Genomic DNA, 25,861 nt, shown 5'->3' with positions numbered 1-25,861 from the left:
ATAGGTAAGGCTTCCAAAGAAAGGAAAGTCATTGTTTGAATTTTTGACGAGACTGGAAATGAAGGTAGATATTCAAAATATAGAATTTGAAATCTGTACTTTATAATCAGAAGAACATGCTATGAAGTCAGGTTTCTTTAAATAATTAAGTGTTTTGAGTTTTCCTTTTCTCTCTCTCATTTCTTTATTTACTTCTCTAATTCTCTCTCTCTTTCTTTCTCATCTTTCTTTTTTCCCTTTCCTCTCCCTCACCTTTACTTTCCCCTTTCCTTTCTCCTCTCCCTCCTTTTTCTTCTGTTACCCAGAAATCGCCTGCTTTGCAGTAAATTTCACTATAGACCCAGGCACACTTATTCAACAACATTCTATTTTCATCACTAGTTAGTGATGATCACAGGTTAATTTTTTATGATTACCTTTATTTTCTTAATCACTACCTGCTCTAATAGAATAATTATTGTGATTTTTAAAATAACTGTTGAGGCTTAACGTTGAAACAACAAATTTAATATTAAATTTAAAACTCAAAAAACTAAATCTCTTGAACTGCATGTGAATGGAATCTCAGAATGCACTTTTGTTTATCTGTCAGAATATTACATGTTGTTGCATATAGCTGCAGAGATTTTTGTTTAATTTGAACATCACTCCACTGAATGAATACACTTTCGTTTTCAGTAGGCATTTTGCTCCTGATGGGTTTTGGATTGTTTCCAGTTAAGTACGTTTAAAATTAAACCTTCTGTACACATTTGTCCATATGCCTTTTGGTGAATTTAAGTATTCAACTATGTTGGGAAAATACCTAGCAGCTAAATTGCTGAGTCATATGATAAGTGTGTGTGGACTTCAGCTGATACTGCCAAACTTTCCTTTTGATTTATTTATTTATTTTTGAGATGGAATCTCACTCTGCCATCCAGGCTGGAGTGCAGTGGCATGATCTCGGCTCACTGCAACTTTTGCCTCCCGGGTTCAAGTGATTCTCCTGCCTCAGCTTCCTGAGTAGCTGGGAGAGATTCTCCTGCCTTAGCCTTGTGAGTAGCTGGGATTACAGGTACGCGCCACCATTCCTGGCTAATTTTTGTATTTTTAGTGGAGACAGAGTTTCACCATGTTGGTCAGGCTGGTCTCGAACTCCTGGCCTCAGGTGATGCACTCGCCTTGGCCTCCCAAAGTGCTGGGATTACAGGCTTGAGCCACCGCGCCAGGCCACACTGTAAAGCATTTTTTTTTTTTAAAGTCATTGTACCAACTTATACTCCACATGATTATATATGCATTCTGCTATCTCCACCTTCTGTCCAACACTTGGTATTTTCAGTCATTCTTACATTAGATATTCTGGTGGGTTTTTAGAGTTTCCTCGTTGTCATTCTAATTTGCATTTCTTATATGACAAATGAATTTGAAAAATTTTCTATATGTATATTGGCCATTTTCATATATTTTTTCATAAAGTACTTGTTCTAATATATAAACTATTTTAAAATTGAATTGGCAGAGCTCTTTCTATTGATTTACATCAATTTTTGTATATTCTGGATACAGTTCTTAAAAGTACTGTAAATACCTTCTTCAAGCCTGTGGCTTGGTTTTAATAAAATCTGATTTATCAAGCTTTTGTTTTAAGAGTAGTGGTGAATGTTTCCCCCAGTCTATGGTGTTCTACATGTCTGGACTGACAAGCACTCTGCAAAATATTTGAGAGGATCCGTTGGCATACCTTCAGAGTTCTCTTTCTGCGTAGCTCTCTCTTCTTTGTTAGTCCCTTCTACTAGCCTTGATCTACTCTGCCTACTGCCTGGGTATCCTCAGACACCTCGCTCCATATTCTTTATTCAAGGAGTTCATTGGGTTCCAACTGGGTTGCTTCTCCTTGTGGTATGGCTTGAATATTCTCTCAGGCAGTGAGCTCGTGCAATTGCAATTACAGGTTTCTCCAAGATTGCTTCTCTCAAGGAACCATTGTTTATTGCATGACATTGAACATAAGAACTAAAAGTAGATCTACCACTTGATCCAGCATCTACCCAGAGGAAAAGAAGTCATATGAAAAAGACTTGCACATGCATATGTTTAGCAGCACAATTTGCAATTGCAAAAATATGGAACCAGCCCAAATAAACAATGAGTGGATAAAGAAAATGTGATACACACACACACACACACACACACACACACACACACACCATGGAATACTACTCACTACTCAGCCATGAAAAGAATAGAATAATCTCATTTCCAGCAAGGATAGAGTTGGAGACGATTATTCTAAGTGAAGTAAATCAGGAATGGAAAACCAAACGTCATATGTTCTCACTTATAACTGGGAGCTAAGCTATAAGAATGCAAAGGCATAAGAATGACACAATGGGCTTTGGAGACTTGGGGACATGGGTGAGGATAGGGTGAGGGATAGAAGACTACACATTGGGTACAGTGTACACTGCTTGGATGATGGATGCATCAAAATCTCAAATATCACCACTAAAGAACTTATCCATGTAAACAAATACCACCTGTTCCCCAAAAACCTATTGAAATAATTTTTTTAAAGTATTTTTTAAAATTTTACTTTAAATTCTGGGATACAAACGCACAATGTGTAGGTTTGTTACACAGTTATAAGTGTGCCATAATGATTTGCTCCACCTATCAAGCCATCATCTAGGTTTTAAGCCCCACATGCATTAGCTATTTGTCCTAATGCTCTCCCTCCCCTTACCCCCCTCCCCCTGCCTGGCCCTAGTGTGTGTTGTCTCCCTCCCTGTGTCCATGTGTTCTTACTGTACAACTTCCACTTATGAGTGAGAAAATGTGGTGTTTGGTTTTCTGTTTCTGTGTTAGTTTGCTGAGGATGATGGCTTCATCCATTACCTGCAAAGGACATGATCTCATTCCTTTTATGGCTGCATAGTATTCCACAGTATATATATATACCACATTTTCTTTATCCAGTCTATCTTTGATGGCCATTTGGGTTGGTTCCACATCTTTACTATTGTAAATAGTGCTGCAATAAACATACATGTGATGTGTCTTTATAACAGAATCATTTATATTCTTCTGAATATATACCCAGTAATGGGATTGCTGGGTCAAACGGTATTTCTAGTTCTAGATCCTTGAGGAATTGCCACACTGTCTTCCATAATGGTTGAAATAATTTACACTCCTTTCCCACTAACAGTGTAAAGCATTTCTATTTCTCCGTAGCCTCACCAGCATCTATTGTTTTCTGACTTTTTAATAATCACCATTCTGACTGTTGTGAGAGGGTATATGTTTGTGGTTTTGATTTGCATTTCTCTAATGATCAATGATGTTGAGCTTTTTTTATGTTTCTTGTCCACATAAATGTCTTCTTTTGAGAAGTGTCTGTTCATATACTTTGCCCATTTTTTGATGGGTTATTTGTTGTTGTTGTCTTTCTTATAAATTTGTTTAAGTTCCTTGGAGATTCTGGATATTAGACTGTCGTTACATGGGTAGATTACACAATTTTTCTGCCATTCTGTATGTTGCCTGTTCACTCTGATGAAGTTTCTTTTGTTGTGTAAAAGCTCTTTAGTTTAATTTGATTCCATTTGTCAATTTTGGCTTTTGTTGCAATTGCTTTTGATGTTTTCATCATGAAGTCTTTGCCCATGCCTATGTCCTGAATGGTATTACATAGGTTTTCTTCCAGAGTTTTTATGGTTTTGGGTTTTACATTTAAGTCTTTAATCTATCTTGAATTAATTTTTGTATAACGTCTAAATTGTTAAAATAAAATCACCTCAGTAAATAACAACTACTTTGGGAGAGATACTTCAATGTTATATAAATACCCTGTTTCTTCAAGATAAGTGTTTCTGAAGGTCTTTTTTTTTTTTTTTTTTTTTTTTTTTTTTTTTTTTTTTTTCCCCCAGAATCTCACTCTGTCACCCAGGCTGGAGTGCAGTGGCTTGATCTTGGCTCAGTGCAAGCTCCACCTCCCAGGTTCACGCCATTTTCCTGCCTCAGCCTCCCAAGTAGCTGGGCCTACAGGTGCCCACCACCATGCCTGGCTAATTTTTTGTATTTTCAGTAGAGACGGGGTTTCACTATGTTAGCCAGGATGGTCTCGATCTCCTTACTTCGTGATCCGCCTGCCTCGGCCTCCCAAAGTGCTGGGATTACAGGTGTGAGCCACCGCTCCTGGCCCTCAAAAGCCATTTTTATATTTACCATTACATGTGACATCACAAGAATCCTTTCCTCTCTAAAGAAATAGAACTTGAAAAAAAGAGGAACTCATTGTTTTGTGTATTTTACCCCTATTTTTGGTCAAGTGGGAGAATAAATCCAGTCTCTGTTTTTCCATCTTGGCTCAAAGCAGAAATCTGTCTCATTATTTGTGTTGTTTTATGATCACACACACACAGATTATCTAAGGCTTTACATTTTATCTTCTTTCCTTTTCTCTTTCCATTCTATGCTATCTTTGTGATATGTCCTATGTTCTCTCAGTTTTAACTACTAACTCTCAACTTACATCATAGGAATGACAGAATGGATAAAAATAGTTTCAAATTGGAGTCCTTAGTATATCTGTGATTTTTACTATTTCATAGAACTATTCAAACATGGTGCTAAGAACACCCAAATGGAGCTCCTCAGGTGAGAAAGACAGAATTTCAGCCATTTCCATAGTCAAGAGTCCTCCACTTATCACAGACAGCCCTTATGGAAGCCTTCTTACTTGGTATCTCTGCATTTTTCCAATTAATAAATTCTACTTATAAGCACCAGATAATTACTTTGCATAGAGATATGTGGATTGCATATTTTCTCTGATTATCCTGTTGTTTTCTATTGACTTGTTTCAACTTTGTCTCCAAAATCTTGCATTCTATGACCTTATATATAAATTCTTTGCTAGACAGACTTTAGCCATTTGACCACTTCATCTCTAGTTTTTGAAAAAATACTTATGTTTTAATTACTAATCTAAGTGTCTCCTACTCTATGAAGACTGACATGGTTAATTTCTATGTGATCCCAATAACAACATTGAAATAATTTTTATAAAGGAAAATTTATATATAAAATTAAATACTATTAAGGACAGTTAATAGTTATTTATTGTAAGGCAGTTTAAATGCTTCCTTACAGTAGCAAAAGATCTGTCTCTTTTAAAAAAAAGAAAAGTTGCTTTAACAAACTTATTCTTACCCAGGACTGAGCCTTGAGGATCCAGGGATGAATAAACCAATGTCTCTAGCTTGGTGAAGATACTTGCTAAAATTTTCTTGAACCATTATGGTTGTTAAGACAATTTTTGCTGAGCAGAAGAAAAATTCTGATTTTTGTTTGAGGAGACATGGATTTCGATCTTCATTTTGAGGAGATATATCTCTACTGTGATGTAAAATTATTGCTATGTCTATTGATGACAGATATGAACATATTAGTTATGTTTTTTGGTTATGTCTGCTAGTGAAGAAAATGCCAAAATTCAGGAAATACTACTGTTTCAGACCCAATCAATGCTGCAATTCCCTTAGGTAACTGTTGGTTGGAGGGTCAAGCTAAACTAAGGGAAGGGGTTTAGGAAGTTGAACTACATTGATTTAGGGAAAGGCTAGAGTTAGTTTTTTTGTTTTGTTTTGTTTTGTCTTTTCAGGATGATGCTCAAATTTTATTAGAAATGACCTTTACCCTTTGAAGTTCATGGGTAACTCTTGCTTCTGACTATTAGCATTAGGAATGGGGATAACTAAATTTTTAATTAATTTATTATAAAAATGTATGTATACACAACACATTGAGAAGGAAAATGAGTTAGTTACAAACTCCACCAAAGTGAATACTTGGGTGGAACCTTCCCAGACAAAATGCACAATAATCATGTTGCAAATTATAGCCCTTAATTATCTGGTTATATACAATGTAGGAATGTAATTCATTCTTTGAATCCCCTGTCTAAATGAGAAAATAAAATAGCTTCCCTTTTTCCATTTTTCCTCTTTTTCCATTTTTTATCTTGTTTATCCATTTTTTATCTCTTGTGATTTATGCATTCACAGCTTCCACCCGAAATGTAAACACTAGATATTGTCATATTTGTTGGTTTAATGTTTTTATAATTTTAACTTTTTTATTATTACTGTTTTTCAACTGTTTGAACATAACTTTGAGTAGTGATTTTTTTTTTTTTTTCTTTTTTCTAAAGCAGCAAGCAGCATGTTCTTCTGTGATGCATTCAAGGTCACAGTCTCTCTACCCTTGCCTGCTGTACATAGACAGAGCAATAAAACAGGTAATACTCTTACTCAATTGAGGTGCAGATCTTATTTCTGCTGAACATCTGTGCAGTATGAATCTCCATATTATACCCTAAACACCAATTTTTTGGTAATATTATCGACTTCGCCTCTTTGCATTTTTATTTACATTGATATGACTCAATTGGGATATGCTGTTGTTGAGCCATGCATAATTTTTAATGACATAAAATGTACGAAAAACCATACCAATATTAGAAAAATGTCAGCTTGAAGCAATACCATTTCTAATAAAAAACAACTTAGAGAGGAAATAAATATTAGAAAATAAGCTTCTTCTCTATTTAAAGAGTCACACTTAGGGAAAAAAATGAATCATCATGTCATAATGAAAACAGATCATTTTCTGTAATATTAGAACCATGCCTCTTTCCAGCCTTTGCTCTTTTCTAAAGACTGCATTTCACTTCAATGTTGATTTCTAAAATAGATGAATTAGAATTATATAAACCAAAGGCAATAAGCATCAATAGGGAAAGAGGTAGCAAGCTTAGCAAAATACATATTATTATTTTCAGGCTGATAAATATTTAATTTTTTTTTGAATTAGAACTTATTTATTTTCTGGCTTAGAACACTGAGATAGACACAGCATATAAGTGGAACACATGCCATTCATTTTTTTTTTTTTTCTTGTTGATAAGTATAAGTAAATGTATTTGTACTGGATACAGGGACACATAAATGAAGTAGTTGGGTAAAACTTTTAGAACATTTAATGTATTATTAATTCCTGCTGTCCCTTTTACTGGATAGACAAGTGATCCCTCAATTATTTTATTTTCATAGATGCAAAAAGGTGTGCCAAAGCCTCAGTCTAGTGTTTTTCTTCTTATAACACTAACTATATAAACTGCCATTTATAGTCCATAAAGAAAAACATAATTTACCTTGATTACTTGTCCAATAATATTATTTTCTGTTACATACACATACATGCACACACAATCAGAAAAATAGGAGCTTTGTTTTTGAAAATTATACTCAAACAAGATGAAATGCCTTTTAAAATTCACTGGTATTTTTTCCCTAAAGGAGCAGCTTTATGCTTAGTCAGTACTCCTCACATAGTAGACACTAAATTAATGTTCAGTATGAGAGGGGATAAATTAATATTTTCTCTGAAATCTTTGCAAACACCTTCAGAGAAATCCTCTGTGCTCTCATGATGCATAATTCATAATTGTCACTTGACTGGATCAGTGCCATATAATGGAGATATGGGAACTTGAAATTGTACCATAAGCTAATGGCATCACTATGCTGTTCTTAATTTAGATTTTGTACTTTGACTGAGATGTGGAACACTTTGCCAGATAAATACACTGATGAAAATTATAAAATTGAAAACAAAATTTCTTTTTTTTTTTTTGAGACGGAGTCTCGCTCTGTCGCCCAGGCTGGAGTGCAGTGGCCGGATCTCAGCTCACTGCAAGCTCCGCCTCCCGGGTTCACGCCATTCTCCTGCCTCAGCCTCCCGAGTAGCTGGGACTATAGGCGCCCGCCACCTCGCCCGGCTAGTTTTTTGTATTTTTTAGTAGAGATGGGGTTTCACCGTGTTAGCCAGGATGGTCTCGATCTCCTGACCTCGTGATCCACCCGTCTCGGCCTCCCAAAGTGCTGGGATTACAGGCTTGAGCCACCGCGCCCGGCTGAAAACAAAATTTCTATGAGAAAAACCTAATTAGTCAACTGTGTTTTCGTGGGTATAGCTGCAAATGTGTATGAGCACAAGGTATTTAATGGTAATCAAATCTGTAATTGTGAAGTCAGCCCTAAAGAGACAGTGCCGCATGTTTATATTGTATGATTTTGGGGGCCTTGGTGAAAAGTAAATCAGTATTAAATAACAATTAGGCAGTAAAGTTATTTTTATTGACCAATTTAAGCAGTTGTTTGTTAGGTTTCAAATAAATATTTTGAGCTCTAAAGCTATTGATTGTCATGTATTGTAAGTTACTAAACTTATGGTTATTTATCAAGGCAATATTTTACTTTTTTGCAGCAAAGCAACTTAAGATGTAAAATTATCTACTTTTTTTTTCCGCCATAAAGGCTTCTGATTATCATTATTCTATGAACTGAATTTTATTGCTAGGCCTTAAAAAATCACTTAAAATTTATCCAGTTAAGAAAATAACACACTATACTGTTTCTTTCAAAGGCACTGAATAAGTCAGTGAAACATGCTACTTATTCATCAGTTGAGATCCTTCTGAAAGAGTGGTGGCATAAAAATAAATAAATAAAACCTCACAATCATAACAAAGACAGTGACATAGACCAGACAGACTCCATGATTTACCAATACAACATGTTAAAAATGGCAATTAAAGAAATATTCCGTATAGGTTTTATTTCTGTCTCTACAAAAATAAAGTCATACTTGACTGTGGTCACTGACATTTTTCAATGCTATGGGCCATTTTCCCATGCTAGAGAGAGGGTTGGGATTTTCTAAGTAGACATGTTTGCAGATTTTATGGAGTAATAAAATATTCAATGAATGGATTATAAAGCACTTGATAAAATTTTAGAGGCATATAAATACTAAGAGATGTAGTCTCTTGGGAAAAAAAGGAAACACACACACACGCACATTCTAGACTTACAGCACCTTTGTTTGTCTTTTTTTGATGGGGGAAGGAGTGAGAGGGGGCAGTGAGGAGCGAGAAAATACAAAACAGAAAAGGAAAATGCACATGGGATCTTTTAAAGCAGTTTGCACACTTTCAGAAGTACAGAAATAATTACATTTTTTTTTGGCAAATAACTGCCTTTCACTGAGATCTCCTTTATTATTATTAGTAAATAATACTTGAAACTATTATTCAACGTTTTTAAAAGAAGAGTACTATTTTAATGTTATAAGCAATTGGTAAAGATTCTCGTTTGTTTTTTTCTACTGACAGTTTTATCTTAGACTCATTGTCTCCCATCTCTCCTCACGGTTTTAGTATCATTTACCAGAAAGGGCTAGTACCAATTGCGTGAAAATCTATAGCTTGTTTTTGTACTTATGTAAATTAATATTAAAACATAGAACTTGCTGAAGTTTGTATGTAATGCCGAAAATACATATTTAAGATGCAGAGGAAACCACCCAGGGAGCAGGAGATCGGAAGGTTCTTTGCAGAGTGTACTGTCAGAAGGGTGGCAGACAGGTCCTTTGAAGCTAATATACTCAGATTTCCTGGGGCTGCTGCCGTCTTCCACAGGAGCAGCCTCTGAATAAGAAATATTTCTGTCTAATCCTGCTGAAGACAGATAAGTCTGCCAATTGAAACTGTAAAGCCCTGACAGCCAACGGCATTGGTTTTGTAACAGCAAAAGCCTGATGCTGAAATACCAGAAATGGAACAGCATTCTCTGACAGCAAGAAACTAACATGTTTGACAAGAAATTGGAATCATGATCATTTCTAGTCAAACAAGGTGTCTGTTCATTCAAAGCATCAAATTTACCTTTATTTCCAAAGATAAAGATTCATTTCATTACTGACATGTTCTTTTTTACCCTTATCAAGTTAAAAAACTTACAGGCACATATGTGTGATACATTCTATCTGGGTAACGACCTTTGTTATTTTTCTTTTAATAAAGATGATAATAAAAATAATACAATGTTTCCCACATAGTCCTCAATCACAATGCCGCACCCATTTATTAAATTTGCTCCGTTTAACCAAGTATCTGCATATTTCAGATTTTAAATATGTTTTCATTCCAATAACCATTAAATTTGAGATCCTTTTAGATCTTCCCCTCCATCATTTTATCTTATAACCCATCCAGTTGTAACCCATTAGTCTTAAACACCTTTTTGATAGATTAGATTACGGATTGGCTTGATACAAGCCATAAAAGAGAAACCATTTTAAAATGTGGTATCAGAAAATTAACTAAATTTAGTGAATGAATAAAATGGAACTTATTTACTGTTTGTCTATTATGAAATGTAGGTAGCACTGATTTTGTGTAATCCCCTTGGGCATTTTTCTCCAAGTTTTAGTAAATTGCATAATAATATATTGGAATCAAAACAATGCTATTTGGAGCAGAATTTTGTTACGTGGAAAAGGCTTAGAGATTCTTTCCCTGAATTTTAAGAACAATTGTCAAACAAATTCCAAATGGATAGTAAACTTTATTTTATATATTAGTGCATATTTATTAAATGGTGTTATAATGAATGGCATTTACTTTTGTCAGATATCTCTAAATTAAAAAATTATATAAATATTCTTCAATTAACACTGCTCTTAATAGTTTTTAAAAATAAACTCTGATAAGTATGCTTTTATCAATAGTTACAAAGGCATCCTCATATGCACATACACAAACACACACACATACACTAATATATTTTGGCAGAGTACAAATTTAAGGTATAATGAAATAGAACTTCAACATAGTTTACATCTTATTTAGAATTTTGGCAGTCACATAATGTTTTATAAACAATGAGAAAACAAACCACTGCCAAAAATTCTCGTTTTGTAATCACGAGTGTCAACTCAATTACATCATTTTATGAGCATAATTTGTACAACAAATCCAACTCCAGAAATGCAGCATTTCTAAAATAGGTATTATGAAACATAGGTAATTTGCTTTGTTTACATTCTTCAATATTTAATTCTATTTTTGCCAACAGGGTTGTTAGGTCTATGATTTGAGAAGAAATCAGTAAAATGGTAAGTTTCTACAAATTACTTGTATTTTAAGAATATTTTTTAGTTGTAAATGATATATTTTCCATGGATAGGGCTTGGGCTTGGGAGTCAGTAAGTATAACTGAAAATCAAGATTCCACAATGCATTAGTTCCCTGTCTCCTTATAGTAATAATTCTAAATCTCATTTTTTCCCATCTGCAAAATTGGTGTGTTAGTAGCTTTACTTTGAACCTAACCTGTATTCACTAGAGGAATTTAACTTAAGTGTGAAGATGTGGCATGAGGGAAAAGGAACGGAACAAATCTCAAGAAAAACTTGAGGTACACGCCTTGTTTAGTCAAAACTGTTACAATGAGAAAATGGAAATGGTTTCATTTTTATGCTAATTGTTTTCATACTAATCCTTTTGTCCAGTTACCTTGATGTGATGCTGAATGTCTAATAGTTCGCTACAATAAAACAGGGAATATCTGACTTGCAGATAGATCTCTGAGATACTCTAAGCACAAAATGGCAAAATGTGGGGACCAAAGTTGTGGTAAAAGTTGGTTGAATTTCATCAAGCTATTTCAGTAATGCACAGGTTTGATCAGACTGTTTTACGTGAAATATTCAGATTATTTTTTCACTCAACACTTGCACAGCATGCCTGTTTTAGGTCAGGAAATGTGCTTAAGATGAACACTATTGAATAAAATATAGTCTTTGCCTTTAATAATGTCACACTGTGGTTATGTTACATAATAATATATAACATATAATAACATATAAATAGAGATAGTCACTCAATGATCAGTTTTCCCATAGTGCTAATTTGATAATTCAGAGGTAGTTTGAAAATTTTGAAGAGGCTAGGGAAGCTTTCATGGAAGGAAAGGCCCATCACGTGTAGTAGGAGTCGGGGAAAGGAGGAAAATGTTTTGTGCAATCGGGTGTCTCTCTGCTTCTCCTGTAGACTATGAGGGAATTTTGAAAAGAAAGAAGTGAAAGAATAAAAAGGAAATAGGACCTTTCTTGCTAGAACCTAGAGTGAAGATATTATCTGGTTAATTGTCTCTACATTTCTAGTTACTTTGTAACTCTAATTCTGGATGACCTTGTTCAAGAGGTTTAATTCTTTTCCTCATTTTTCTGAAAGTGCATGACCTTTAATAAACCTGTGGAAAAACAGACCTTGACTTCACTCTCTTCTTTGTAAGTAGTGTTTCATTTTTACCTCTACTCCTACTAGCTCTAGCTACCTTTGAATCCGTATCATCACTACCGCTGCTCATTTTCATATAAAGAATTAATTGTATAGACTTTTTATTGGGACATTTCCTGTTTACAGTCTCAAATACTGGGCTTCACTTTGAATTTTTCGTGCGTTTCTATGGTTTCAGTTATCACCAGTGACTTCCAATATTGTATCACTTGGCTTGAGCTTTAGACACAGGCTTCAGGCTGTGCACTGGATGTCAGCCTGTGGATGTACTACGGGCATCTCAAACATCACATCTTCCAGGCCAAACATCATTCATCATCCTCTATTCACTATATGCATTCTGCCACCTAATTCTGTCAAGTATATTTTTAAGTATATATTATTATTACTATTATTATATTTTCTTTATTCTTGCTTTTATTTATGGAACTCCAGACCTCATCATTTTTGCCTCGGTTATTGTAGTATTTTTTCTCGTTTACTTTAGTTATTACAAAATGCTTAGTTTTCTAATCCCCGCAGGGCTCTCTAATTCTCTTTTGTGAACCTGTTTTTCATGATGGAAAAAGAAGTCACTTCAGCTTAAATCTCATGCCCAGACAATGTCTCCCACTTACCCTTCTTTTAACATTTTTCTATTGACTCCATGCATAGGTCTTCCCTCTCATTCCTTGAAGATTTTAGCAGCTGTCTCCATGTTGATCTTCAACATCCTCCTTGCCACATTACTTGATTTCAATATCCAGATGCATTGTTTTTATTAGGGCTTGTTCTAACAGTTCTTTGACTTTCTTCCTGAATGCCTACTAATCTACTCATATTGAATAGCTCAGTCCTATCTATAATGAGGTCTGAGATTTGTCATTAACAATAAAAGTTCATCTCCTCCATAATCTCAATTTCTAGCACGCAGATTTCAATCTACTATATTGCTAGGTGACTTCTTAACCGCTGAACTTCACCAGTTGTTTGAGCCTGCCTAGGGCATGGAATTTATCCTTTCATTATTCCTCGTCTTAGGACTTTTCTTGCCCTTCTTTGCCAGTTTAAATTACTATACTCTCAAAGCTATTACTACTCCCTCCATTACACTAACTTGCCTGGCAAAACCTCAATACTAGGGGAAAAAAATACAGTTTCTACCCACTCTGTGCCTATACCATGACAGATGAATGTAGCTTGAGGCAAAAAAATAAATAAATAAATCACATAACAATCTGATTATTCTTTCTTTATATTAAGATCACTAACTTCAAATGTGCTTTAATCCATTCACTCTCCTATTCTCCCCAATGACTCTGTCATAGTTTCACATTTCCACTCAGTCTTCCAGTATCTCCTCTCCCATTACTTCCAGCTGATTCCCTACATCTTATTTCAGAGTTACAATAGAAGCAATTTTAAAAAGGCCTTCACAAGCATCCACTGTCATATCTACTTACCTGTGACAACATCTATACCCTCTCTGCATTCCTGTTACTGACGTCAGACTGCTTGAGTAGCTACCTAAGGCCAACAGCTTCGCTTGTGCACATCTCTTGTCTATTCAAGGACATCTCATCATCTACTGTTACTTCTACTTGCTGTTTATGTCAGCATTCAAGCACGCTTAAATTTCTTGTAAGCTAAAGACAATCATCTCTTTATGACATATCTTCTGTACCTCAATTATTTGATTTTCTTGACAATGACAACCTCAGAATTGGACAAGGTCTCCATTTTACCCCTCTCTCAGTCTTTCTTGAAATGACTTTAATAAGGTTCTTTACTCCTGTTCTTTCAGTGTAATGGTTCTTTAAAAGCTCACCAATAATCTCCATGATATTCAATCTTATGGTCAGTTTTAAGTCCTCATTCATTGGATCTCTTAGAAGCATTAATCGGCAGCATTAATCACCTCCTCCATTAATACAATCTCACCAGTCTGCTCTCTGGAGCCCATATTCTCATTTATAGTTCTATTCTCATGTCTTTTTTACATTTCTTTTTCTTCTTATTTCCTTGCTACAGTCATCAAACTCTTCTGTTTTTGTTTTATACCCTTTAGACCCTGGTGATGTCATCTGGCTTCTTAGCTGTAAACATCAACAATATACTGTGAATCTCCAAATTTTATCTTCAACCTAGATTTACCTCCTTCACGCCACACCTGTACACTTTGCTGCCTATTTGACTTCTTTACTTTCATGTCCAATGGGCATCTCAAACATGGCACATCCCTTCTATGCATCCTCCTGGTACTACCTGCTGCTCCTGCAATTGTTCTCAACTTGATTTGGAAACACATCCCACAACTTTTCCCCTCTATATTTCTCTTGTCCAGAATCCTAAAGTCATCAATTTTATCTCCTACTTACCAACACATCTGTTGGTATAGATCATCTGAAAATCTTGTCAGTTGGATCATTTTTCACCCTTCCATTGATATCATCTGGTCCAAGGTACAATTGTTCCTCACTCTGATTATTGTGGTAATATTCTAGTTGGTCTTCCACTTTGTGCTTTGCTTCCCAGTTCAGTCTGTTTTCAGCACAGCAACCCTATAATTTTGTTTTTGAAATACATAAAATCATATTACTCCCTTGCTCAAAATTATCCAGTGATATATTTCCCATTTAGTACCAAAATTCTTACACTGGTCTAAGCTATCTGGCCCCCGCTCACTTCTTTGATCTTACCTCTCCCATTGTTATGCATTTGCTTGCTCTGTTCTTAGTCCTTTGTCCTGCATTTACTCTTTCAAATGTTTACTCACATATTGCCTCCTCTATAAGGCCTTCCCTGATCAGAGCATTTAAAATTTCAGCACTCCACACTTATCTTCTGTGCTTTCTTTCTTTTTAGTAATATTTATTACTATATACTGTACATTTCACTTATGGGTTTGTGATGCATTTCAGCCTCATCTCTGCTGATCACCACACATTTAGAATGTAAGCCCTATGAGGGCAGGAGTTTTTATTTTGTGTACTTATATCTACGCTCTTCCTGTAGATACTCATTTAGTGCTTATTGAATACATAAATTAATAAAGAAATGATTAATAGATGATCCTGGCTGAAGAAAATAATAGACAGTATCTTAATTTGTGAAATGGTCATGGTGGGATAGAAATCAAGATGACAGAAGTAAGCAGGAGCCAAATGGTGTAGACGCTTAATAGAAATTTGGACAGGAAGTCAACACATTATTTGCAGCAAAGGAGTGGCTTGATTTTATGTATACATATTTCAAGCATTTAATTAAGATTATTTTCTTTTCCATACTTCAAGAATAGAGGACCATGACAATTCCTACATTTGGGAGTTGAAAGTAAGCATGCAGCAGCATTGCATAATTTGGTTGAAGCAACTAAGAAGACTGAAGACCTCTTAGTTGCTTAACTTAACCTTAAAAAGCCAACAAAATTTATTCATCACCATTGTTTCCTCTAGTCATCTTAAATATTGATAATAGTACTGCATGGGGAATGATACATTTAATTACTTTGTTTTGCGTATAAAAAAAGTATGACTGTAAAGAAAACAGACTTGAATATTAGGTTTGTTTTTGGATACACTTTTGTCTGTGGTTCACAATGATCTCATATCAGTTCTGTTAATTAATACAAAACTTAGAATCAAATGAGTGGCTCACCTTCTGCAAGTATATAGCACTTCATAAAGCAATTTTGTAGATATGTAATTTACACAGGATTAATTTGATAATTAAATATCGAAGCACTAAAGATATTAACACTTTTAAAAATATACATAAACTAATCTCAGAATAACACTACTTAATTGTTCAGCACAACTTTTGAAATCTCATGGTGCCAGCCCTGCTTAACAACCAGATCTAGTACTACATAATACCAAGAGATTGAATGGGCGACATTCATTTTCTACTTGTTACATAACTGCTTCTGGTGTTCGATATAATGAAGAAGGAAAGCAACAACACCAGCAGCCTGCAAAAGTTAAAGCGGGGCCAGATTAAGCCATTGACAGATTCTGAGAAAATATGTCGGTGATTTCTGACTTTGGACATGAGGATAATCTTGTATAGGCTGCCTACTCTTTTTCTACATTTTAAAACTTGAGATTCTCAGAGAATCATCAGGAGTTTCATGGCACTAAGATTCTATTTTGAGCAATTAACACAAAAACTCTGAGAAATGTTTCGAGAATAAAAGACAGTTCAACAAGTACAAAGTGTAATGGAGCCCTGGAGAATATGATTGCCTGGTACAGGAGAGCTCTGGGACCACAGATGGAGAAGATGTAAGTACATGAAATAAATAAGGGGGCCACACGATTTATATTATGAGCAGGATAACTTGGGTTCCTCATGTTTCTTAAGTCTGTGCCTGTTAAATTCTTATTTTCCAGAAGTCAGTTTATGAAGACATGAATTTTAGGAACATTGGCAGAATCCCAACACTTTTTTTCAGCTTCATAGCTCTATCCTGACTGTATTTACAGATATAACCTGTGCATTCTAATGAGGATAAATACCTTTTAAATAAATATTTTAAACACACAAAAACACATTTCAAAACAAAATGTTCATAACAAAATTATATGTCCACACACAGTGACTGTGGAGTAGAATTTTAATCACCAACAAAAAGAATTCCAGCTCCTATAGTCCTAAATCTATATTTCCTTCTCCAACAAGCCCTCCACATGATGAACTTTTCCTATATATTTTAATTTAATGATAGACTAGTAGTATCTTAACTTATGAAATGATCATATGTGACATAATTCAAATCATTGGAATGACAAAATATATTGTTTTTCATTTAAAAGGCAGTAGATTTTCATCAGAAGCAGAGAGCAAATAGGAGGCATTTGTTCTGTTCAGTGCAGCTTCTATAGAAATTGTGATGCCTGAGCTTTGTGTGACTGGCTAAGAAACACTCCACGATTCAGACATCCACCTCACTATCTGCCCATTTCTGTTCCCATTGATTTCCCAAAATGTGAACAATAGCCTCACAATTTGTGACCCTCCAATTACAGCCAGATTCCAGACTTATGTTTGTAGGGCTCATGATAAGAGTGCAAATATAATTCCACATCCCATATTTCAAATGTTGAAAAGATCTAATCTTCTAAACTTGACAAATAGATTTTCATAACACCTAGAAAAAAAAAGGCCAGGTTAAAATGTAGTATTTCAGACTGCTGAGTGTTTTCTCAACAGAATGTGATAACACAGTGGGAGTCAGTTCCCTGGCCCATGCTCTACCCTTCTTCTCTTCTAGCTCCTCACTTTATCTTGACCACAATATACATACTCATTCTCATGTGGATGGGCATGGCTACCTTGTTTCTTCAGTCCAAGCTCTGTCAATACTCATGAAAGTAGCTACTTCTTTTCAGGCCTCATGCGTAGTGATTTGAACATTGGAAGCTTTGGGGTTGTTTGGGTGAAGAATTTTGGGGTCTTAATTTCCTAGGTCATAGTCTAGAAAGGCATGGCAGGGAATCCAGGTTGACATGTCCTTTAGCCCTGTGACTTTTGCTCCAGGAGAAATAGAAGTTCCAGAAATGGACCACAGCAGGTCCCTTAGACACTGCCAGGTTTAAGAATGATACAGCTTAGGCCTGTGGTTTTAGAGGGTGTTTCTAAACAAGAAATATATTTCTTAGGCTTACTGGCAGTAGTAAAGTAACAGAACTGAGGTTATACTAACTTAAAAATTATAAATTTGAAATTTCTGTTAATTATAGTACACTACTCATTATCACCATTACTATTATTGCTACTATAATATTATGATTATTATGTTGATCAGTATAGTACTAATATGTACATGCTGGCTTTTAAAATGAATACATACAATTTATACATATTTATGGGGTGCACGTGATATTTGAATGCATGCATACAAAGTATAATGATCAAATAAGGGTAATTGGTATAACCATCATCTCAAACAATTGATTTATTTGTATTGAGAACATTTCAAATTTTCTAGCTATTTTGAAATATACTATACATTCTTGTTAACCATAGTCACCCACTGTGCTATTGAACAGTAGAACTTATCCCTTCTAACTGTATTTTCATACTCAAGAACCAACGTCGCTTCATACTTCCTCCCCCTTAAGCTTCCCAGCCTCTGGTAACCACTATGCCACACACTATCTCCATGAAGTCCACTCTTTTAGCTCCCTCATTTGAGTGAGAACATACGATATTTGGTTTGCTGACTTATCATAATGTTCTCCTGTTCTATCCATGTTGCTGCAAATAACAAAATTTCGTTCTTTTTTATGGCTAGATAATATTTCATTGTATATATATACCATATTTTCCTTATTCATTCATTTGTTGATGAATACTTAAGTTGAGTTCATGTCTTGGTTATTGTGAATGATGTTACAGTAAACACGGAAGTGCAGCTATCTCTTTGATATATTGATTTATTTTCTTTTGAATATGCATAGCAAAAGAAAATATCAACAAAGTGAAGAAACCATCTACAAAATGGGAGAAAATATTTGCAAGCTATCCATCAAGCAAGGGATTAATTACCACAATGTATGAGAAACTCAAACAACTCAGTGGCAAAAACAAACAAACAGATAATTCTATTTAAAATTGGGCAAAAGATCAGAATAGAAATTTCTCAAAAGAAGACATACAATTGATTATCAGGTATATGTATATATATAAAATGCTCAACATCAGTAATCACCTGGGAAAGGCAAATCAAAATCACAATTAGATATTATTTCAGTCTCATTAAAATGGCTATGATTAAGAAAAGAAAAAACAGAGTAACAGACTTGGGAGGATGCAGAGAAAGCGGACTGCTTGTACATTGGTGGTGGAAATACAAATTAATACAGAAACTTTGCAAAACAGTATGGAGGTTCTTCAAAAACTAAAAAATAGAACTACCATATAATACATGGTGGATTTAAAATAATCTATTAATTTTAATGTGTGCAAAAGTCTTTAAGAAAACACACATGTCTATCACATGGAACTAATACCATGCCAGAATCCCAGCACTTTGGGAGACTAAGGCGGGTGGATCACTTGACCTCAGGAGTTTGAGACTAACCTGTCCAACGTGGTGAAACCCCATCTATAATAAAAATATAAAAATTAGCCAGATGTGGTGACACACACCTATAATTCTACCTACTTGGGAGGATGAGGCATGAAAACCTCTTGAACCTGGGAGGGAGAGGTTGAAGTGAGTCGAGATCCCATCCCTGCATTCCAGCCTGGGTGACAGAGGGAGACTCTGCCAAAAAAAAAAAAAAAAAAAAAAAAAAGAAAGAAAAAGAAAAAGAAAAAAAAGAATGAAAAGTAAAAAGAAAAAAAAATCTGGGATTCATATGTCTTTTTTGTATGTTAGGGCCGGATTTGTTTATTTCACATAAGAAAATGAAGAATGATATTATACAATCTAGATATAAAAAAAAAAATTCCTTTTAGTTTCATTGGTTGAATTATTTCTTCAAAGTACCAGCTGTAAGAAAGAATGTTTTGATGATATCAAAAAATGTAAAGATCTCACTTAAACTATGGAATCCAAAGATTAGATCACAGAATCTAAATTAAGCCTTCTTGTTAATGAGTTTCACTTATCAAATTTCTCATGACAGTAGAATATTTGTTTTTATTTAGCAAGATTACCTTAAATTATCAAAATTTTCTGAACAATTGACTTTGTTTTTTGTTTGTTTGTTTGTTTGTTTTGAGACAGAGTCTCATTGTGTTTCCCAGACTGGAATGCAGTAGAGCAATCTTGGCTCACTGCAACCTCCACCTCCTGGGTTCAAGTAATTCTCCTGCCTCAGCCTCCCGAGTAGCTGGGACTACAGGCAAGCGCCACCACACCCGGCTAATTTTTTTGTATTTTTAGTAGAGATGGGGTTTCACCATGTTGGCCAGTCTGGTTTTGAACTCCTGACCTCAAGTGATCTGCCTGCCTCAGCCTCCCAAACTGCTAGGATTATAGGCGTAAGCCACCATGCCCAGCTGACTTTGTTGTTCTTTTTAAATTCAGAAGTAATTTATATCTTTTTCTGCAAATTTGCTTCAATGTGATTTTCCCAGCATACTTACAATATTATTAAATCTAGTATTCAGTCTGAGTAAATCTTCTAAATATACAGATAAAAAAATGTAATAAACAAGTAAGGTGTCCCATTGCATCAATATTACTCAGAAAAAAACTGAGCAGAATTCAATTTGTGTATGTGTGTACGTGTGTCATATAACAGAGGGGAATTTGAATAAGGAAAACCAGGTGGTAAGATTACAGTCATTTTTTTAGCCTATGTAATTAATTTATGCTTTTAGGACTGTGAAGATAAAGTTTTGTCTCCTGTCATCATAGGAAATGTAAGTTTACAAAACCCTGTCTGTTTAAATGCACACATTGGATTCTGTCAAGAGAAAATATTGTATGTTAACTGCTATATGTAAGTTAATTGACACTATCAATAAAAAAGTATCAATGAAGTATAATGAAGAAATTCCAGTTACTAAATAGGAAAAAGATGAAGACCAACTGTTCTAAGACAAAATAAGACACATGTTACATTTGGTGGCTCGGTTTAATAAAACTGACTAAGTACAATATTTAGAAACTTATAACTGCACAATATGGTATAAATAAAAGAGAGAAGTACACACTAAGGGGGGAAGGTGTGAATCCAGATTCCTCCTCTAATTGAGAAGATTCCACTGAGATTCTCTGAGCAAGGTGTAATAGCAATAAGAAATTACATCTGGAAGGTTACAAAATTATTGCCAGGATTGTGGAGTTGACACATGAGGTATTGGTGACCAAGTGTAGGTATGAGCAAGGCCAGGAACTGAAGAACTGTAAGGCTACAATGTTAAATGAGACATTTGCTAATTTTTCATAGTGATTCTCAATTTGGCCTGTATATTTGAAACACCTGGAGAAGTCTTAAAAATGCCAGTGCTTAAGTCCAATCCTGATCAATTTAATCACTCTTTGGTAGTGAATCTCATGTGATTTTATTTATATTTAAAATCTCTCTGCAGCCAGTGTTGGGCAATATTGATTTAAAATTGCAATAGAATTGGGTAGGAGAGCTGACATTGAGAGGTGCCTAAATCTTCAAATAAACAAACATAAAGTGCAGATGTCACTATGATAGAATTAGTCCATGGATTCTTGCATACCCATTAATTTATTTTTAAAAAATGGGACAATATACGCAATACAGAAAATGTTTCATATACTATGACAACAACCATGTCACTATGAATATATGTTAATTAAAATACAAATGCACATTATTTAAATTTTACCTGTAAAATTGTAAACATTTGTTTAAGTAAGATGGTAGGACTTTGCATAAAATATTTTGTTTCTCTAATGTTACCACAATATTGCTTTAATCAATATGTGTGAAAATAAAATGCAAGATATTACTTTAAAAAATAAAACTTGGTTTACCAGCATGAGACATCTGCATTTAACTTTTAATCAAGACTCTAAAGTAGCCAAACTCATGGAAAGGAAGCAAAAGTCACAGCTATTTCTGTGGGGAATAGTCAGTTTTTCATGCAAGGCATGATTAGATTTCCTTCATTTATCTTTAAGAACTGCCAGTGGTAGCTTTATATCAGTTCATAAAGCAAAGTCAGATCTCCAGTTCCTCTCTTCTTCCATCTCTAATCCTTCAATACTTATGGCAGAATGCAACTTTATTTAAGGAGTAAGTGCTTGACCAACCACTATCTTACTATGTTCTGAACATTTTTGAAGATGTCAAGGATGTCAAGAAAAGAGCAATATCACAAGGTTAAAAACTACAGAAGTTAGACTTACATGAGCCTGGATAAAAATGCTATCTGTATCTCAAACTGTAATCACCACAAAAAACACCCCCCCCCATACTGTTCAGCTCCCACTATCCTGCATTACTCACTTTATTTGTCTAATGTCTGTCTCCCCCATTGCTGTCCATGGGCTATTTCAGATTCTTGACCTTGCTGCATAAAACATTTTGAGTTAATCCAAAGTAAGAGTAGGAAAAGAAGTTTATTGCAAAGCAAAAGTACACTCTGAGAGGTGAACAACCTCCTCAAAGAGAAAGATAGCTCCTAGTGCCTTAAGGAGACTGTACATACATATTCATAATATACTAGGGATGTCAACTATGCAAAGGTGAACCTGCTGTTGGTGCATGCACTTAGCTCTACATGCTCTAATGCACATTGCATGTATCGTTAACATATAAAATCTCCACTGAGGGGTGTGTTTTTTAGAATTAAAATGAGAAAAATTTACTGGAAAGTAAACTTTGACTCTAGCTTTGCATGACTGAGAAGGCAGAAATTTGTAGCTCCTAGCTTCTTTAGCTTTCGGTGCTGATTGGCTGGAGATTAGGGAAGCTACAACATGAATAAGGGGCATTGTTCTCTTTCTCAGGCCTTAATGTAAGCAAATAGCGATGGGCTGGTGTACTGTAGGACCACATGTCTTGCAAAAGAGTTAGGTGCTGACTCACGAGGGTGCAAGGAATGCAAAAGGAACCTGCAGTGCTTCACACAGGGAACAAGTCCCACCCAACTTGTCCTACCCTCCTGCCTCACTACCACAGGCATATGGACTCAAAGATGACAAGAAGTTTATTTTTTGTTAACTAAAATAGCTTCATAGAAGGTACTGAATATGATTTATTATTGAGGGAACTCAGAAACAGCATCCCAGTGTCAGTTGACTCCCTGATCATTTGCCTCATCTATAGTTTTACTTAAAGGTAGACTCAGTAAGTTGCAGAAACATAATTTGAACACTAGGCTTACATGAGTCCAAATTCCATGCTGGTGCTATGGATCTTTTAAACTGCAACACATGTTTGCATCTCAAAGACTTTGCGCTTGCTATTTCTTCAGCCTAAAATGTTTCTCTGGAAGATAACAAGATGACTTTTCTTTAGTTCTTTACTCAGATGCCAGGAAAATCAAGACCAACATGACTGAGGCAGCATGTAACTGAACAGGCTTTTTCTCTAAGTGAGATGGAAAGTTGTTGGAGCCATTCAACAAAGAATGACAATACTTGATTCATGTTTTAACATGGTTGCTGTGCTTAAGCTATTGGGACTAGTCCAAAAGCAGGAAATGGCAGAAGCCATGTTAGAAAATTACTGAATTAATTCAGAAGAGACATGAATATGACTTGGATGAGAGTCACAGCATGGATGTGAAGTGGTTTGGAGCCTGGCTATTCATTGTCTGTAGAGCCAGTGGGTTGTAATGTAGGAATGGGTGTAGTATAAAGAGATGAATCAGTTGGTCCCTAGGCTTTTGGCTTGAGGAACTGGAAGAATAGATTTGCTATTTACTTTGATCCAGAAAAGAAAATAATCAATTTGGAGTGGAGAAGAGATTAGAAATTCAGTTCTGTTCATGTTAAACTTGAGATGTCTATTAAATATCCAAGTGTTTATAGTGAGTAAGATACATAAGTGTAGACTTCAGAGACTAGGTCTGGGTGGGATATTTAAATTTGGAAGTCATCAGCATAGATAGCATATTTAAAGTGCCTAGATGAGACTGCCTGTGGAGTGAATATAGATGGAGAGGAAAAGAACTGTTTAAAATGAACCCTGCAGATCCATGTTTAGACATTACAGAGATGAGGAAGAATCAGCAGGCAGACTCAGAAATAAGCAGATGGGAATAGGTGATGTCCTCGTAGCTAAGTTTAGAGGAAGAAGGAGTGATGGACTGGATCATAACTGCTTATGAGAAAGAATAGAAATTAAGAATTATTAGACCATTCTTCTTTCTACATGTCGGCTTAGTTTTCTCATACTGGCAACCTCCACATTGCTGAAAGACCTTGCAATGGCAACCCTCATACCTTAGTTATAATGGGAAAAGGAATATTTCTAAGATAAAATTATATGTTTCTGCAATAATAGTTTATTACTTAATAGGAGTGCACGAAATATGTCAACTTCCATTTATTTTTTATTCTTTCAGAAGAAATAAGAATGGTGATCTTTTTATGTTAGTGCTTCTGTTAGGCATGTAAGGAACCTTAATCTCTCTTCAAACTAGATTTCTAGTATTTATTTAAGTACATGGGCCTTTAGGTCTATATTTAACTTTAACTGTCTTAGTGTCTCTTCTCAGGATAAAAAAAGGTTATAATGAACAGACCGCCTAACTTCTCTACCTGTTTAAACTTGCATTTTTAATTCATGAAAATTCTATGAAGTAGACAATATTATTATCATGAATTTATAAAGAATACCAAACACACACACGTACACACACACACACACACACACACACACACACACACCCTTTTATGTGAAGCTAAGCATCTTAACCAAAGGCATAGAGGTAGTTTGCATTAGAATTTAAATGTAGATATATTTGATTACAAAATGTATGATTTTTTTCAACCTTGACACATTCAATTTCATTTTCTTTGACTCAAACTCTATGGGCTAATTTATTGTTAATATCTGTGCTATCTCTCTTTAGTAAAACTTCTTCAACTCATGTCTTTGGCTAATATGAGACTGAGATCTAATATCAGCTTTGAGCTTCAAGAATTATAGGATGTTGCATGATATAGAGCAAAAGCATGTTGTGGAATGAGACAGACTGGGTTCAGATCTGAACAACTATTTCATAACTGGTATAACTAGAAACAATATTGAAGCTCTATACTCTCAGTGCTTTCATCTGTCAATTAAGAGTATTACTGTACATTGGGAGGCCGAGATGGGCGGATCACGAGGTCAGGAGATCAAGACCATCCTGGCTAACACGGTGAAATCCAGTCTCTACTAAAAATACAAAAAAAAAAAAAAAAAAAAAAACTAGCCAAACATGGTGGCGGGCGCCTATAGTCCCAGCTACTCAGGAGGCTGATGCAGGAGAATGGCGTGAACCCGGGAGGCGGAGCTTGAAGTGAGCCGAGATCGGGCCACTGCACTCCAGCCTGGGAGACAGAGGGAGACTCCGTCTTAAAAAAAAAAAAAAAGAAAAAAAAAAGAGTATTACTGTACCATCTTTATGAAATTGTTTGTGTGTTAAATGAGACAACAATTAAAATATCTACAATGGTTACTGGCATAAGGTATGTGCAGAACAACAATAAACCCAAGAGCTACCAAAGGGAAGGAGGGAGAGGCCAGTGCTACACAGGGACTGGACAACTATCTGGAACTGCATGACTTTACTGGAGAATAACCTTAGAAGATTGCAAATTTAGTTCTTAGAGAACTAGAAGTATCATCCAGGTAGTCTAAGTAGACTCTAAGAGATGGAGATTGAAGGAAGGATGAGTTGTAAGTATCAAGATCTTTGATACATTATTGGTTATTGGTAAAATGCAATTTATGTTGGCAGTAACACTGGAAACAGGCTTTAGCACCTTATGCATTGAACAGTACTAGAAACTACACATAGGAATTAAACTATACGCCATCTCTCTGGTATACTCTGCAGGACTCCAATGCTAATATGCAAATAGAGTGGGAATTAGTGCTTTATAGGCAATTATTCAGATTGACCTTGCCCTTTCTCTGCGGGAGGTTTGGAAAATGAGCTTATCTCTAGGCTCATGCAAAGTCGATAGGCATCTGTGTTTACACTTCGTCTTACAACAGTAAATTATTTCTGGTTCCTACTAATCTGTACTCTACACTG

General features: G+C 35.2%; 1 long non-coding RNA gene across 1 annotated transcript in view; it reads left to right on the top strand.

Moving 5' to 3' along the window:
* LOC105489190 (uncharacterized) overlaps positions 1 to 25,861 on the top strand; it is a 121,055-nt gene that overhangs the window by 6,728 nt on the left and 88,466 nt on the right. The window contains exons 3-4 of the long non-coding RNA XR_011609141.1: positions 6,200 to 6,286; positions 10,968 to 11,007. This is a non-coding gene — a long non-coding RNA (uncharacterized lncRNA). The remainder of the gene's footprint in view (positions 1 to 6,199; positions 6,287 to 10,967; positions 11,008 to 25,861) is intronic.

The sequence above is a fragment of the Macaca nemestrina genome, chromosome 1 (genome assembly GCF_043159975.1).
Source record: "Macaca nemestrina isolate mMacNem1 chromosome 1, mMacNem.hap1, whole genome shotgun sequence".
Classification (NCBI taxonomy): Eukaryota; Metazoa; Chordata; class Mammalia; order Primates; family Cercopithecidae; genus Macaca; species Macaca nemestrina.
Note: the sequence above shows the minus strand (reverse complement) of the source record. Positions and strands in the feature narration are given on the sequence as shown.